General features: G+C 40.4%; 1 long non-coding RNA gene across 1 annotated transcript; it reads right to left on the bottom strand.

Annotated features, from left to right (window-relative positions):
• Positions 1–434: 434 nt before the first annotated feature.
• On the bottom strand, positions 435–2,946 carry LOC108648342. Its single transcript, XR_004219799.1, has 2 exons — positions 2,188–2,946; positions 435–1,058 (listed from the first exon to the last, which is right to left on the bottom strand). It is a non-coding gene; the product is annotated as an uncharacterized LOC108648342 (long non-coding RNA).
• Positions 2,947–13,279: the final 10,333 nt, after the last annotated feature.

Raw genomic sequence — 13,279 nt, 5'->3', positions numbered from 1 at the left:
GAAATTTTCGTACCGAACGATTGTAAACAGCGGCAGAACCTTTCCGAATTTTTCGCACAAGCGTCCGAAAAAGTCACGCAAGTGTACGAAAAAGTTGCACAAGCGCAAAAAATCTGCGAAGATATGCAGTGCGAAGTGTAAGCACTGTGACCCTGTAACATTTGTCTTCAAATGTCTTCAATCAGCAAAAACACCTTGTCTGTTAATCATATTAATCAACTCTTTAACTTCTCTCCAATGTCCTGGGGATGCCACTTTTGCTACAGCAACCCAAAAATAGGGTCATGAATGAGAACTGGAATTCAGGTTGATCTGCAGAATAAGCAGCAACCTGTCTTCCAGGGCTCTGTAAAGAGTCAGGGCTTTCTCTTCAACCCAAGATACTACCAAGATAACCCCTTAGGAAAGTGTTTGAACGCACAGGAACGGAAGGATAAATTTGCACCTTTATTTCATTACCTTTAAAAATATAAAATCAAATTTTCAAAAGGAGCAGTTCAGTTGGCCGTGGCATATAAAAGCCACACTGTATCTGAGTACACATAATTCACAATCAAAGAGCAAAATAGCACATTCAGACATTCAAAAAATAATAATGGAAGAATAAAATGTAACCAAAGTAAAGTTAGAGGAGATCAAGCAATAAATACATATTAAACAATAATACCAGCTGATCCCCCCAAGGTACCAATCATCAAGTCCGTAATGGAAGAGTGTGGCAGGGCACCCAAGAACAAGTCACTAATGGCCACTCAATATTAATACTGTCCAAGCATCCTAAAGGTGCTCCCTTAGGTCCTTTTCCCACCTTCAAAGCTCCTTCACCGTTATAGGGTTCATTTTTTTAGACATCAGCTTCTTTATCTTCAGGCAGCCGTAGCTCCAATAATACAGTCATTTGACAAACTGCCATCTCTAGAACATCGGGTACTGGGGATGGTACAATCTATATTCCTTTTTCAGTTTAAGGTTTTGCTAAAATATCCATCTTTGTGTCCCAGACACAGCCAGAGTTTGGGTTTTCAAAAGTTCAGGAATTATTTCAGCTAAAAATGCCTCTGCAAGGGAAGTAAGAAAAGTCACTTATATGTATTGTGATAGAGTGATCAGAATGCAAGTTTTCCCTTTAGGTTCTCCATAGTGCCTATCTATAACATACACAGCACTTTCGATATCTACAAATGTAATTACACTGAACATGTGCCCTGGGTGTCAGGTTCTCTGGTGTGCCCTGCGTGATTCAATGAACTAGAAATTCTTGTTCCCATATACTCCAAGGTTTGGGCATGGTTTACTTTCCCTTTGAAAGTGCCACTTATATTATACAGTCCTTCCTTTATTTTCTTAGTTAATATCACACTTTACAGAAAATTATAGGGACCAATATACTGCCAAAATACACTGACAATGTGTTTTTGCTTCTTCATTAGATCTTTTGGTCCCACCAACCCCATACTTCATTTCAAGGGCTACCATAACTTTTTATATTTTTCATTTGTTTTTATGTAAGGGGACTATTATTTCACTATTAACATTTCCTGCCATTGTTGGTAACAGCCTTCTTTATTGAATCTTATAGCAGTCTTTTTGTGTATATGTTTAGTCCCATATAGCTGGGTTATGGTCTAGTGAACAAAAACAAGAGGCCTGATCTGATTATGTAATTGGGGAATAAAAAGTTGGAAATGGCTATTTAATTACACCATGTGGCACAGCAGCTTTGTAGACCCTAAAGGGAATTCTCCCAGAATGCTGTACAAGACAGAGTAGGTTTGGAGATTAATATGGGCTGTGTTCATGGAGCAGGGAAAGCCAGAACAATTGTTGGGATTTACGAGTCATAACCAGCAGAAAAAACAAGGGATAAAAAGTGACCTCTACATCCAGGAAATGGGGACCAAGAAGTGGGCAGGCAAATACGAGTGGCCTGAAGAGTAAAGTTAAAATACCATAAGTTAAATGTTTGTAATTGCCCTGCATTAAATGTACCCTAATAGTTGCTGAGGCACTATCCAATAGCATGTTTCCTACACATTCAGACTTTCAACAGAGGTTTCAATAGAATGAACTTTAATATGTTTGCTGCACATGTTGTGTATGAAATTGAAAAGTGCCTTATTTTTGCAGGAAACCCTACTGTGAATAAAACAAAGGTAAACTCCTATTTAGATTCCACAGGTCTCTTACCTGAAAAAAGGTATTGCCACTTCTGTTTATTTCAGTAAATTCTCACATCTGTTAGAGCAATAGTTTCTTTCCAGCCTGAACAGAAAGAAAACGTAAGACTATAGCAACAATAGTTATTTGGCCCTACTAAGCACAATTCTGCAGGAAATTGTACGGTTCTAGTGCGAAGGAGAATTTTTCCCCATTCCATAAAAGCCTTATATTTACTTTTTTAATGAGGGATAGGGCCGCAGCGGTTCTGGCAGAGGTAATTGCAGATAGATACATCATGGAAGGAGTTCAAGTGGGAGATTACAACATCTGATGCTAGTGATTTCCCACGATACTTGTAGAAAAATGATAGAGTTTCCTCTCTAACGGAGAATCACATCAGCACGGCGAGAGTTCTGAGCTCCCCCTGAATAAAGCAGGATTCTAACTGGGAAGATAATGGTCTGGTAATATCATTTTTAAGAAAGCGCCTTTGTGCCTGTTCATTCAAAGCATGACTGGTAGGCACTCTCTGTAGGTGATAAAGAGCCTAACGCGCTCAGGTATATGGTGGGTGTATTAATCATCTCCGTGATTTACTAACATGGATTAGTCAGCTGTAGGGGTGGGATGAAATAGCCCCATGGATGTGTTATGGATGCGTGTTATACGCAGTCCTTCCACCTCAGAAACTTGCATTTTCCATATTCAAACACGACACATTATTATAAACTAAAGAAACAAATCCTTATTTCTGCTCAGTAGATGTAACCGTTTAGGTGCCACTAAAACAACGTTGTGCCAGCACTGTACATTTGCAATGAATCTTCATTTTTAATTATTTGTATTTTTTTTTAGTTATTTCACTTTTTGTTCAGCAGCTCTTCAGTTTAGAGTTTCATCTGGTTGCTAGGGACCAAATTACTTTAGCAACCAGGGAGTGGTTTGAATGAGAGGCTGGCATATGAATAGTAGAGGACCTGAATTGAAAAAGAAGTTATAAAAAGTAACAATAAAACTGTAGCCTCCCAGAGCAATAGGTTTTTTTTTTTGGCTGCTGGGGTCAGTGACCCCCATTTGAAAGCTGCAAAAGAAGAAGGCAAATAGTTCAAAAACTTTAAAAAAAATAAATAATGAAGACCAATTGAAAAGTTGCTTAGAATTGGCCATTCTATAACATACTAAACGTTTACTTAAAGGAGAACGCAAGTCAAAATGTAAAAAGCATACTGCCCAATAGTCCTCCTATTGTTTAGTAAAAACGCCACACTTTTGGCTCACCTAATCAAATATTTACTCAGTCACACTTACTGCACATTTTCTAGAACAGGCAGCCATCTCTAAAAAGGTATTCTCCCTTCCTTTCCCTCCTTGCTTCATACTGCACATGTGTTTCATTCACTGTAGCCTTCACACTGCTGTAGGCTGCCAGCACCATATCTCAGAGAAGCAAGCAGGGATCTGGGAATTTAGATATGCAGTAAGTACTTAAAAAGAATGCCTTTAGTCTTACTTTTAATTTATATTAACCTTTCCTTGTCCTTTAAAGGTGAACCTCCCCTTTACGTTTGCCTCAAGTAACCCGTAGCAATTCTATTGATCTATAAGTACTTGTTAAGGGCAACTTTAGGCTCTCTTGCTAAACTGCTCAGACTCAAGTGTATTCCAGCTACTATAACGGTAGAGAAGTTACCATTGGTTGGGGCTTCCATGCTGGCTATGAAGAGCTAATGAGGCCTTGGTGAATGAAAAGACTGATAATCCACATCCCAAGGTGATGGCTACACGCATAGGCCCTACACTGCTGTGTATAAATACTATAATGCTATAGCATACTTTCCCTTTAAAGGGTTTGGTTTGCTCTGCATAACAACATTACATTTTATTTTTTTTTCTCCGTTTTAATCTAAATAGTAAAGTTACTCTGCAGAACAACAACATTACAGCTGTTATTAGAGACAAGCTGGAAACAATTCAAGGCAACAAATTATATTTCTGACATTTAAATGTCCCAAAATAAAATGAATCGGGCAAAATTATACAGCAATATGGATTTAGCAATTTATGGCATCTTGTATTAAACCGCAACCATGTTCATTTGATTATTATTTTTTAAACATTAATCTCTAAAGGCGTTTATTAGCATAGCAATCTGCGGCTGCAGTGTTTATTTGCTTATTTCTGTCTGCCGTCCTTTCCTTTGTCCAGACTTAAAGAGAATATCCCCTTGAGAAATTTCAGTTAAAAAAAAGGATGAACTGAACTTTTGCTTCACCCCCACCATTAAAAAGCAATAGGGGTGGTACCTGAAATCCTTAAAATAATTTATTATTATTTATCCCCTCGATTATTTGCCTCTCTGTTCTGCCACTTTCCAGCTTTCAAATGGGGGTCACTGACTCCAGTAGGCAAAAACTATGTTAAGGTCCCCATACACTGTAAGATCCGCTCGCTTGGCGAGATCGTCAAGCGAGCGGATCTTCCCCCGATATCCCCACCTACGGGTGGGCGATATCGAGGACCTTTTAGTTAAAAAAAAAAATAATCCGGTCATTTGGCCCTGGGGCCAAACAATCGGATTACATTTTTGGTTATGGGGCAGTCGGTTCGGGGACCGCATCAACGAGCCGTTGCGGTCCCCGATCCGACCGGATTTTCTAACCTGACGATCGAGATCTGGCCAATTTCAGGCCAGATATCGGTCGGCCAGGCCGCTCTGCTCTCCCCATACACGGGCCGATTAGCTGCCGATATCGGCAGCTATAGTCGGCCCGTGTATGGGGACCTTAAGGCTACATTTTTTTATTACTGTTTTATTACTTCTGTGCAGGTCCTCTACTAATTCATATTCCCATCTCTCATTTAAACCACTGTATGGTTACTAGGGTAAAAAATACCCTAGCAGCTGCTAAAATACCTAATAGATAGCTGCTGAACAAAAAGCTATACACCTGAAAAACCATAAAAAAAACAAAAAAAAACAAGGACCAATTGCTAATTGTCTCAGAGTATCTATGCCTATACAAAGGGGCACATTTACTAATCCACGAACGTCCGAAAAGGGTCCGAATGCGTTTTTTTTTTTAATGATCGGTATTTTGCTATTTTTTCGTAAATTGTCACGACTTTTTCGTAGCCATTACGACTTGCTCGTAAATTGTCGCGACTTTTTCGTAGCCATTACGACTTGCTCGTAAATTGTCGCAACTTTCTCGTAGCCATTACTACTTGCTTGTAAATTGTAGCGACTTTTTCGTAGCCATTACTACTTGCTCGTAAATTGTAGCGACTTTTTTGTAGCCGTTGTGCCGAGTACGAAAGTTTTGGAATCATTCAAGCTTCAGTATCGTGACTTTCCTTGGGCCAGGTTGGAGCTGCAGAGTGCCATTGAGCCCTATGGGAGACTTTCCTTGGGCCGGGTTGGAGCTGCAGAGTGCCATTGAGCCCTATGGGAGACTTTCCTTGGGCCGGGTTGGAGCTGCAGAGTGCCATTGAGCCCTATGGGAGACTTTCCTTGGGCCGGGTTGGAGCTGCAGAGTGCCATTGAGCTCTATGGGAGGCTTTCCTTGGGCCGGGTTGGAGCTGCAGAGTGCCATTGAGCCCTATGGGAGGCTTTCCTTGGGCCGGGTTGGAGCTGCAGAGTGCCATTGAGCCCTATGGGAGACTTTCCTTGGGCCGGGTTGGAGCTGCAGAGTGCCATTGAGCCCTATGGGAGACTTTCCTTGGGCCGGGTTGGAGCTGCAGAGTGCCATTGAGCCCTATGGGAGACTTTCCTTGGGCCAGGTTGGAGCTGCAGAGTGCCATTGAGCCCTATGGGAGACTTTCCTTGGACCGGGTTGGAGCTGCAGAGTGCCATTGAGCCCTATGGGAGACTTTCCTTGGGCCGGGTTGGAGCTGCAGAGTGCCATTGAGCCCTATGGGAGGCTTTCCTTGGGCCAGGTTGGAGCTGCAGAGTGCCATTGAGCCCTATGGGAGACTTTCCTTGGGCCGAGTTGGAGCGACAATATACGAGCAAGTCGTAATGGCTATGAAAAAGTCGCGACAATTTACGAGCAAGTCGTAATGGCTACAAAAAAGTCGCGACAATTTACGAAAAATCGCAAAATGTTCGTTTCCAATCTGATTTTTTCCCATTCGGGATTCGGATTCGTGGATTAGTAAATAAGCCCCTAAAAGTTAATTTAAAGCTCCCTTTTCTATTTTAATTTGTAAAACAAAATCCATATTTCATTTATTTCATAGTTTTGTTTTTATCATTACTTACTACCTCCCTGTCCCACTCTCCAGGATTCAAAAAAAATGTGTTTATTAAATATAGGGCCCTGTGTAATGGAGGGGAAATCTGATTAAATAACTTTTCCCACAATTACTCTGAAGAACCAAACAAGCTGGATATTATGTCAAACAAACCCACATTTCAATCCCATTATTCCATGTTACAGTGGTGTGAAAAACTATTTGCCCCCTTCCTGATTTCTTATTCTTTTGCATGTTTGTCACACAAAATGTTTCTGATCATCAAACACATTTAACTATTAGTCAAAGATAACACAAGTAAACACAAAATGCAGTTTTTAAATGAGGGTTTTTATTATTTAGGGAGAAAAAAAATCCAAACCTACATGGCCCTGTGTGAAAAAGTAATTGCCCCCTGAACCTAATAACTGGTTGGGCCACCCTTAGCAGCAATAACTGCAATCAAGCGTTTGCGATAACTTGCAACGAGTCTTTTACAGCGCTCTGGAGGAATTTTGGCCCACTCATCTTTGCAGAATTGTTGTAATTCAGCTTTATTTGAGGGTTTTCTAGCATGAACCGCCTTTTTAAGGTCATGCCACAACATCTCAATAGGATTCAGGTCAGGACTTTGACTAGGCCACTCCAAAGTCTTCATTTTGTTTTTCTTCAGCCATTCAGAGGTGGATTTGCTGGTGTGTTTTGGGTCATTGTCCTGCTGCAGCACCCAAGATCGCTTCAGCTTGAGTTGACGAACAGATGGCCGGACATTCTCCTTCAGGATTTTTTGGTAGACAGTAGAATTCATGGTTCCATCTATCACAGCAAGCCTTCCAGGTCCTGAAGCAGCAAAACAACCCCAGACCATCACACTACCGCCACCATATTTTACTGTTGGTATGATGTTCTTTTTCTGAAATGCTGTGTTACTTTTACGCCAGATGTAACGGGACACGCACCTTCCAAAAAGTTCAACTTTTGTCTCGTCGGTCCACAAGGTATTTTCCCAAAAGTCTTGGCAATCCTTGAGATGTTTTTTAGCAAAATTGAGATGAGCCATAATGTTCTTTTTGCTTAAAAGTGGTTTGCGCCTTGGAAATCTGCCATGCAGGCCGTTTTTGCCCAGTCTCTTTCTTATGGTAGAGTCGTGAACACTGACCTTAATTGAGGCAAGTGAGGCCTGCAGTTCTTTAGATGTTGTCCTGGGGTCTTTTGTGGCCTCTCGGATGAGTTGTCTCTGCGCTCTTGGGGTAATTTTGGTCGGCCGGCCACTCCTGGGAAGGGTCACCACTGTTCCATGTTTTTGCCATTTGTGGATAATGGCTCTCACTGTGGTTCGCTGGAGTCCCAAAGCTTTAGAAATGGCTTTATAACCTTTACCAGACTGATAGATCTCAATTACTTTTGTTCTCATTTGTTCCTGAATTTCTTTGGATCTTGGCATGATGTCTAGCTTTTGAGGTGCTTTTGGTCTACTTCTCTGTGTCAGGTAGCTCCTATTTAAGTGATTTCTTGATTGAAACAGGTGTGGCAGTAATCAGGCCTGGGGGTGACTACAGAAATTGATATTGAAATTGAAAATTGAAATTGATAAACCACAGTTAAGTTATTTTTTAACAAGGGGGGCAATCACTTTTTCACACAGGGCCATGTAGATTTGGAGTTTTTTTTCTCCCTTAATAACGTAAATCTTCATTTAAAAACTGCATTTTGTGTTCAATTATGTTATCTTTGACTAACAGTTAACGGTTTTTGATGAGCAGAAACATTTAAGTGTGACAAACATGCAAAAGAATAAGAAATCAGGAAGGGGGCAAATAGTTTTTCACACCACTGTACTTTATCAACCAATTAAAAAAATAGAATAAAAAAAAACAAAGATGCTCGTAATGCTGAATGTGGTTCTACGTGGAATTCTTTGAAAACTAGTAATTTACAAGTGTTGAAGGCCAAGCTCTGCCAATGGTGGGAAATATTTCCACTGTTCCCCATAAAAGATAGAAGGACAGAATTTTCTAGGAATAGGGCCACCATCAGGAGAGGCAGGACTTGATGGGCCCTGTTGAATCTGGCCCAGGTTGTTAAGAAAAAAAAGTACAATTTGAGCAGGGTGAGGGTGCGTTTGGGCCAATTACTTGTGGAGTTGGGCAGGAGTAGGCAGGAGTACAACAACCCATAATTCTTTTCAGCACCTCTAGTGTGTTTCATGATTCAAAAATGATAGACAGGGTATTAAGATGGCCATACACAGGCAGCTTTCAGCTGCCAATTCGGGTCCTTAAGACCAACTCAGCAGCTTATCTGCCCATGTATAGGGCCCCCCAACAGGCCTCCCTGACCAATATCTAGCCAAAAATTGGACAGATATCGATGGGACAGGCTTGATTTTTTAACAGATTGGGGCTTATCAGCTTACTGATGTGCTTCTTGCTCCGACTTTTCCTATCCCCTTCAATATTGCCCACCCAAGGTGAGCATATCAGAGGAAAGATTTGCTTGTTTGGCGACCTTGCCATACAAGCAAATCTTACCGTGTATGGCCTTTAGTCAGGTGGATTCCTCTCCTGTAAATTGTCTAGTAGCCATATTCTTTGTCTTGGATCTCCTCAAGAGGAGGGTGGATGTATTAGTCTCTAGGGCCAGGGTTAAGAACATCTCCCAGGGTGGCCTGCTGACATAACCTGTAATTATTTATATTAATATTTGTTGTTTACTCATTGAGGCCTATTTCTGTACTTGTAATATACTGTAATTGTACTTGTATAACTTGTAATATATTTATGAAGTCTTTCTAGGAGGCTATATCTGGAAGAGGAAAAGGAAGAACCTTGGCCATTATAGCAGTGCTTAGTTCAGGGAGAGCAGTCTCTCCTGCTAGGTTGACCTAGCAAACAGTACACAAAAGGAAAACACATTTAGGACTACAGACAAGTAAAAGGTGCTCACCAGTAGAAACATGGCGGTCTAGATGTCAGACCTTCAGTTAAGGGAACTGATTGCCAGATAGATAGATAGACAGATAGATAGATCATAGTTGTGCCTCTGATATTAGCCAGTAAATCTGCACTTTTGTCTGTTTTTCTATTATATCCCATACTAATTTAATGAATCCAGATGTGTAACTAATTCATTGTTTGTTTTCCCCCTGGCTTTCTGACTATGCCAGACATTCCATGTGCGCTTACACACAGACAGAAAGGCAAGAGGGATGGCTGAAGGCATGTTTAAAGATGGCTCTGTGAAGCACAGCAAGATTAATAGGTTAGAGGCCCTGCATACTAATGCTGATTAATTTCAAATTAAAAGCAAATCATTTAAGGACAAAATGAAATTCCTGTCTAGGCAATAGTAAAACAAAAAATAGTGATGGCAGCAAACGTAAAAGCTAATTGCAGAGCCTCTTCAATCATTAGCCAGTTGGACTACGGCATTTCTATAATATAATAATGGAGAGGGAAATATATAGAATGTAATATGGATAATCACTTACAAGGAAACATATATCTAAAAGGAGGCAAACTAAAAAAAAATGCAGTTAATTGTCCTAGGTAGGTAGCTGTTTCAGGCCTGACATACAACTGTTTGCTTATTGGCAGTACAGGTATTGGACCCCTTATCCAGAAACCCATTATCCAGAAAGTTCCGAATTATGGAAAGGCCATCTCCCATAGACTCCATTTTAATCAAATAATTCACATTTTTAAAAATGGTTTCCTTTTCCCCTGTAATAATAAAACAGTACTTGATCCCAACTAAGATATAATCAATCCTTATTGGAGCCAAAACAATCCTATTGGGTTTAATATTTTTTTTAGCAGACTTAAGGTAGGAGATCTGAATTATGGAAAGACCCCTTTCCCAGAATACCCCAGGCTCCAAGCATTCTGGATAACGGGTCCTATACCTGTACATTTCAGAAGTACCCATACCCGTACATTTCAGAAGTATTCCTCTCCCTAAAGCAGGCTGAGGCAATCCCTTAGCTCCATTATAAGCTCCCCACAGTAATTCTGCTACCCTGGGCTGAGCACCAATCCATTCACCAATTGTACATGCGCAGTACAGAAAAGTGTCAATGACTCTGCACATGCTCAGTGTGCTCTGGGCAGTTGTTCAGAAGCCAAGCTTAGGGGTTGCTGCAAATCATTCAGCAGAAAAACAGAATCGGCTTATAGAAGCCATTGCTACAGGTCTGATGATTAAATTCTGATGCTAATGTCTGCCATATAATGAGAATGTGAATTAATTACTATTCAGCCTTATATGGTAATAATTATATTTTATATATACAGTATATTGTGAGTGAGCCCCTAAGCTCAGGTAAGTGACAGCAGCACAGAGTGTGTGCAGGGAGTCAGCAGAAAAGAAGATGGGGGGCTACTGGGGGCATCTCTGGAGGCACAGATTTTTACTGCTAAAGGGATGTGATTGCATTGGGTGGTACAGAATCCCAACAATATAATTTACAGCATTTCTACCCCCCTTTTTTGTTAAGCTTTAGTTCTATTTTAATCTCTACCTTGAGCAAGTAATTTTCTTTTCCAACTCCCCTGACATTAAAATTTAGAATGTAAGCTCTACTGGGCAGGGAGTCCGTGTTCCTGAATATTGTGTATAATTTATAGCTTTATATAAAAAAGGTTAAATTACTGTATAAAATAGGCTTAGACTGCAACCAATTGCTCTATGATGACAGACAGACTTTCACTTCCCATGTATTACTCTTCAGATTCCATACAGAACAATGTAACTTGGAGCCTTTAGGGTTCATTTGTTAACTGAACCTCAGCATGTAAAGTACATGAAAGGCCACAATTGGGCTTTTTCTTGCACTTTCTTGCATTTTAATGCAGCATTCGGGTGTGCATAAATTTTGCTGCAGGTCTCTGTGCTCAGTTTTTTGCACTTGTGCCCAGGAGTTTCCTGAATAACTACTTATGAATTTTCAAGCTCTACTGTTTTACCCCAAGGGAAAAATCTGCCTTGATCATCTGAAGTTCTGCCTCCTGGTACTGCTAATAGCAGAGCAGCAGTACATTCACAGAAGTTCATTCAGTCAGTCTATTACACATATACCACTCAGCTTCTCTAAAAGGGATACTAAGACCTTTCACCTACACTAAGCCCCCATTCTGGGGAGTCCCTCAGGGTACTAACCCCAAAATAAGGATGCAAAGGAGCATAGGGTTGTGCTATCCTTAGTGGGCACATACATAAGACCCAACTATTTTTTCTTGCATCTTATATAACCCCAGGGAATGTTACTTGGCCCTAAATAATCCTGGGATGTAGGTTTCTAACCCCTTGACAACCTTGGGGCCCACTATAATAGAGTTACCCTCAAGTCAGGACAATTTTATGGCTACCATGGCTAGAGGAAATCAAGTTATGCATTTACAAACTTTTCTTAAAGCCCTGAAACTAGACCTTGGTGCCCAGGTCTATTTGAAGGCATCAAGAGTCTCCTTCACATTTACTCAGCTGTACCCTTCTTATGTAAATTGTAAAGAACAATTATAGTGCTAAACTTTACTAGGACATCTTAAAAAGGTTCACAGATAAGGAAAAGAATCAATGTATTTGCACATTTGCACATTTGCAGAAGAAGAATGTTAAAAAAGATAAATACTGTTCCATATTTATATTCCCACAATTCAGTTGAACTAACATGGAGGACAGACATATATATAGGGATCCAATTTTTTTTCACTGTATCTACAGAAATGACACAATGGGGCCAATTTATTTTATAGTGTGACATATGCAATGCAAACCAGAATTCTGTTGAGTATATATGGGTCTGACCTATTTTGTTTGTCTCTGTGTACAGCTTGGTCCACAGTAATTCCACCTTCATACTGCCTATCACTTAACATGCACAACAACACCTGATTGTCTCTTGGGACCTCTGTGTAGGCCAGGCCTAAATATACTGGCAAATATTTTAAAACAATTGTACATTGCACAGTAAAATTACTATATAAAAGGTAGTGAATTATGGTATCTCTACATCCATAGGAAAACCCAAGGATTTTTTCCTGGAGTTCCATTTACAGCCCTATTGTTCTGCCAAACGAGTGTCATGTCATGCCCCTTATGGCTTCTTATAAAGGGATTGTATCACAATAGGAGGCCTAGTGAGATGATAAGGAATCTTTGGCCTGACCTATGGCCTCTCCAGCTAGTAACCAGGGGCGGCAAAAAGCCACCATTGGTAACTTTAAGAGCCAAATTTTTGTTTTTAAAACAGAAATTCGGCTCTTGTAGTGCAGAGAGTGCAATAGCTCCAACACCGAGAAGGTGGAACAGGTGGGTGGGGTGGCCTCAGGCAGCCGCAGCCCCAGAAACCCTCATGGCCTACCATCCTGAAAGACAATGGTAGTTTAGGCAAGGTCTTACAACTTTAGATAAAAAATATATATCCATAGAAATATGTATTCTTTTTTTTAAATATTAGATAAATACCGGTATAAAGAAAAAACTAAAGGATGAGCTATCTGCCCTACCTGTCTCCTGGATACGTGTTGTCCTGCCTGCTATCAGCATCAATCTTGCCTATACCAAATGAAGAGCAAAGTCTGTCCTGCCTGCACCTAGTACCCACTGCCTTCTAAGCTTTATTAAACCTATTGTGATGGTCCATTGGCCCTGACAGTACTATTAAACCCTCCTGAAGGACGTCAACCATTACACTTGCACTATGTGTGGTCAGATCAGATAAACACTGTACAGATGTATTTCATTTTTATAGTCAGTATGCATAAATCAGACAAGAATTCTGCTCCAAAAACACTTGAAAAGCATTTTATCCATATGCAGACCCAAAGTTAAACGTATAATGAAGAAAAATACCAAGGGGACAGAACACAAAAGGAAGCCTTTAATT

This window comes from Xenopus tropicalis, chromosome 8 (genome assembly GCF_000004195.4).
Source record: "Xenopus tropicalis strain Nigerian chromosome 8, UCB_Xtro_10.0, whole genome shotgun sequence".
Lineage (NCBI taxonomy): Eukaryota > Metazoa > Chordata > Amphibia > Anura > Pipidae > Xenopus > Xenopus tropicalis.
Note: the sequence above shows the minus strand (reverse complement) of the source record. Positions and strands in the feature narration are given on the sequence as shown.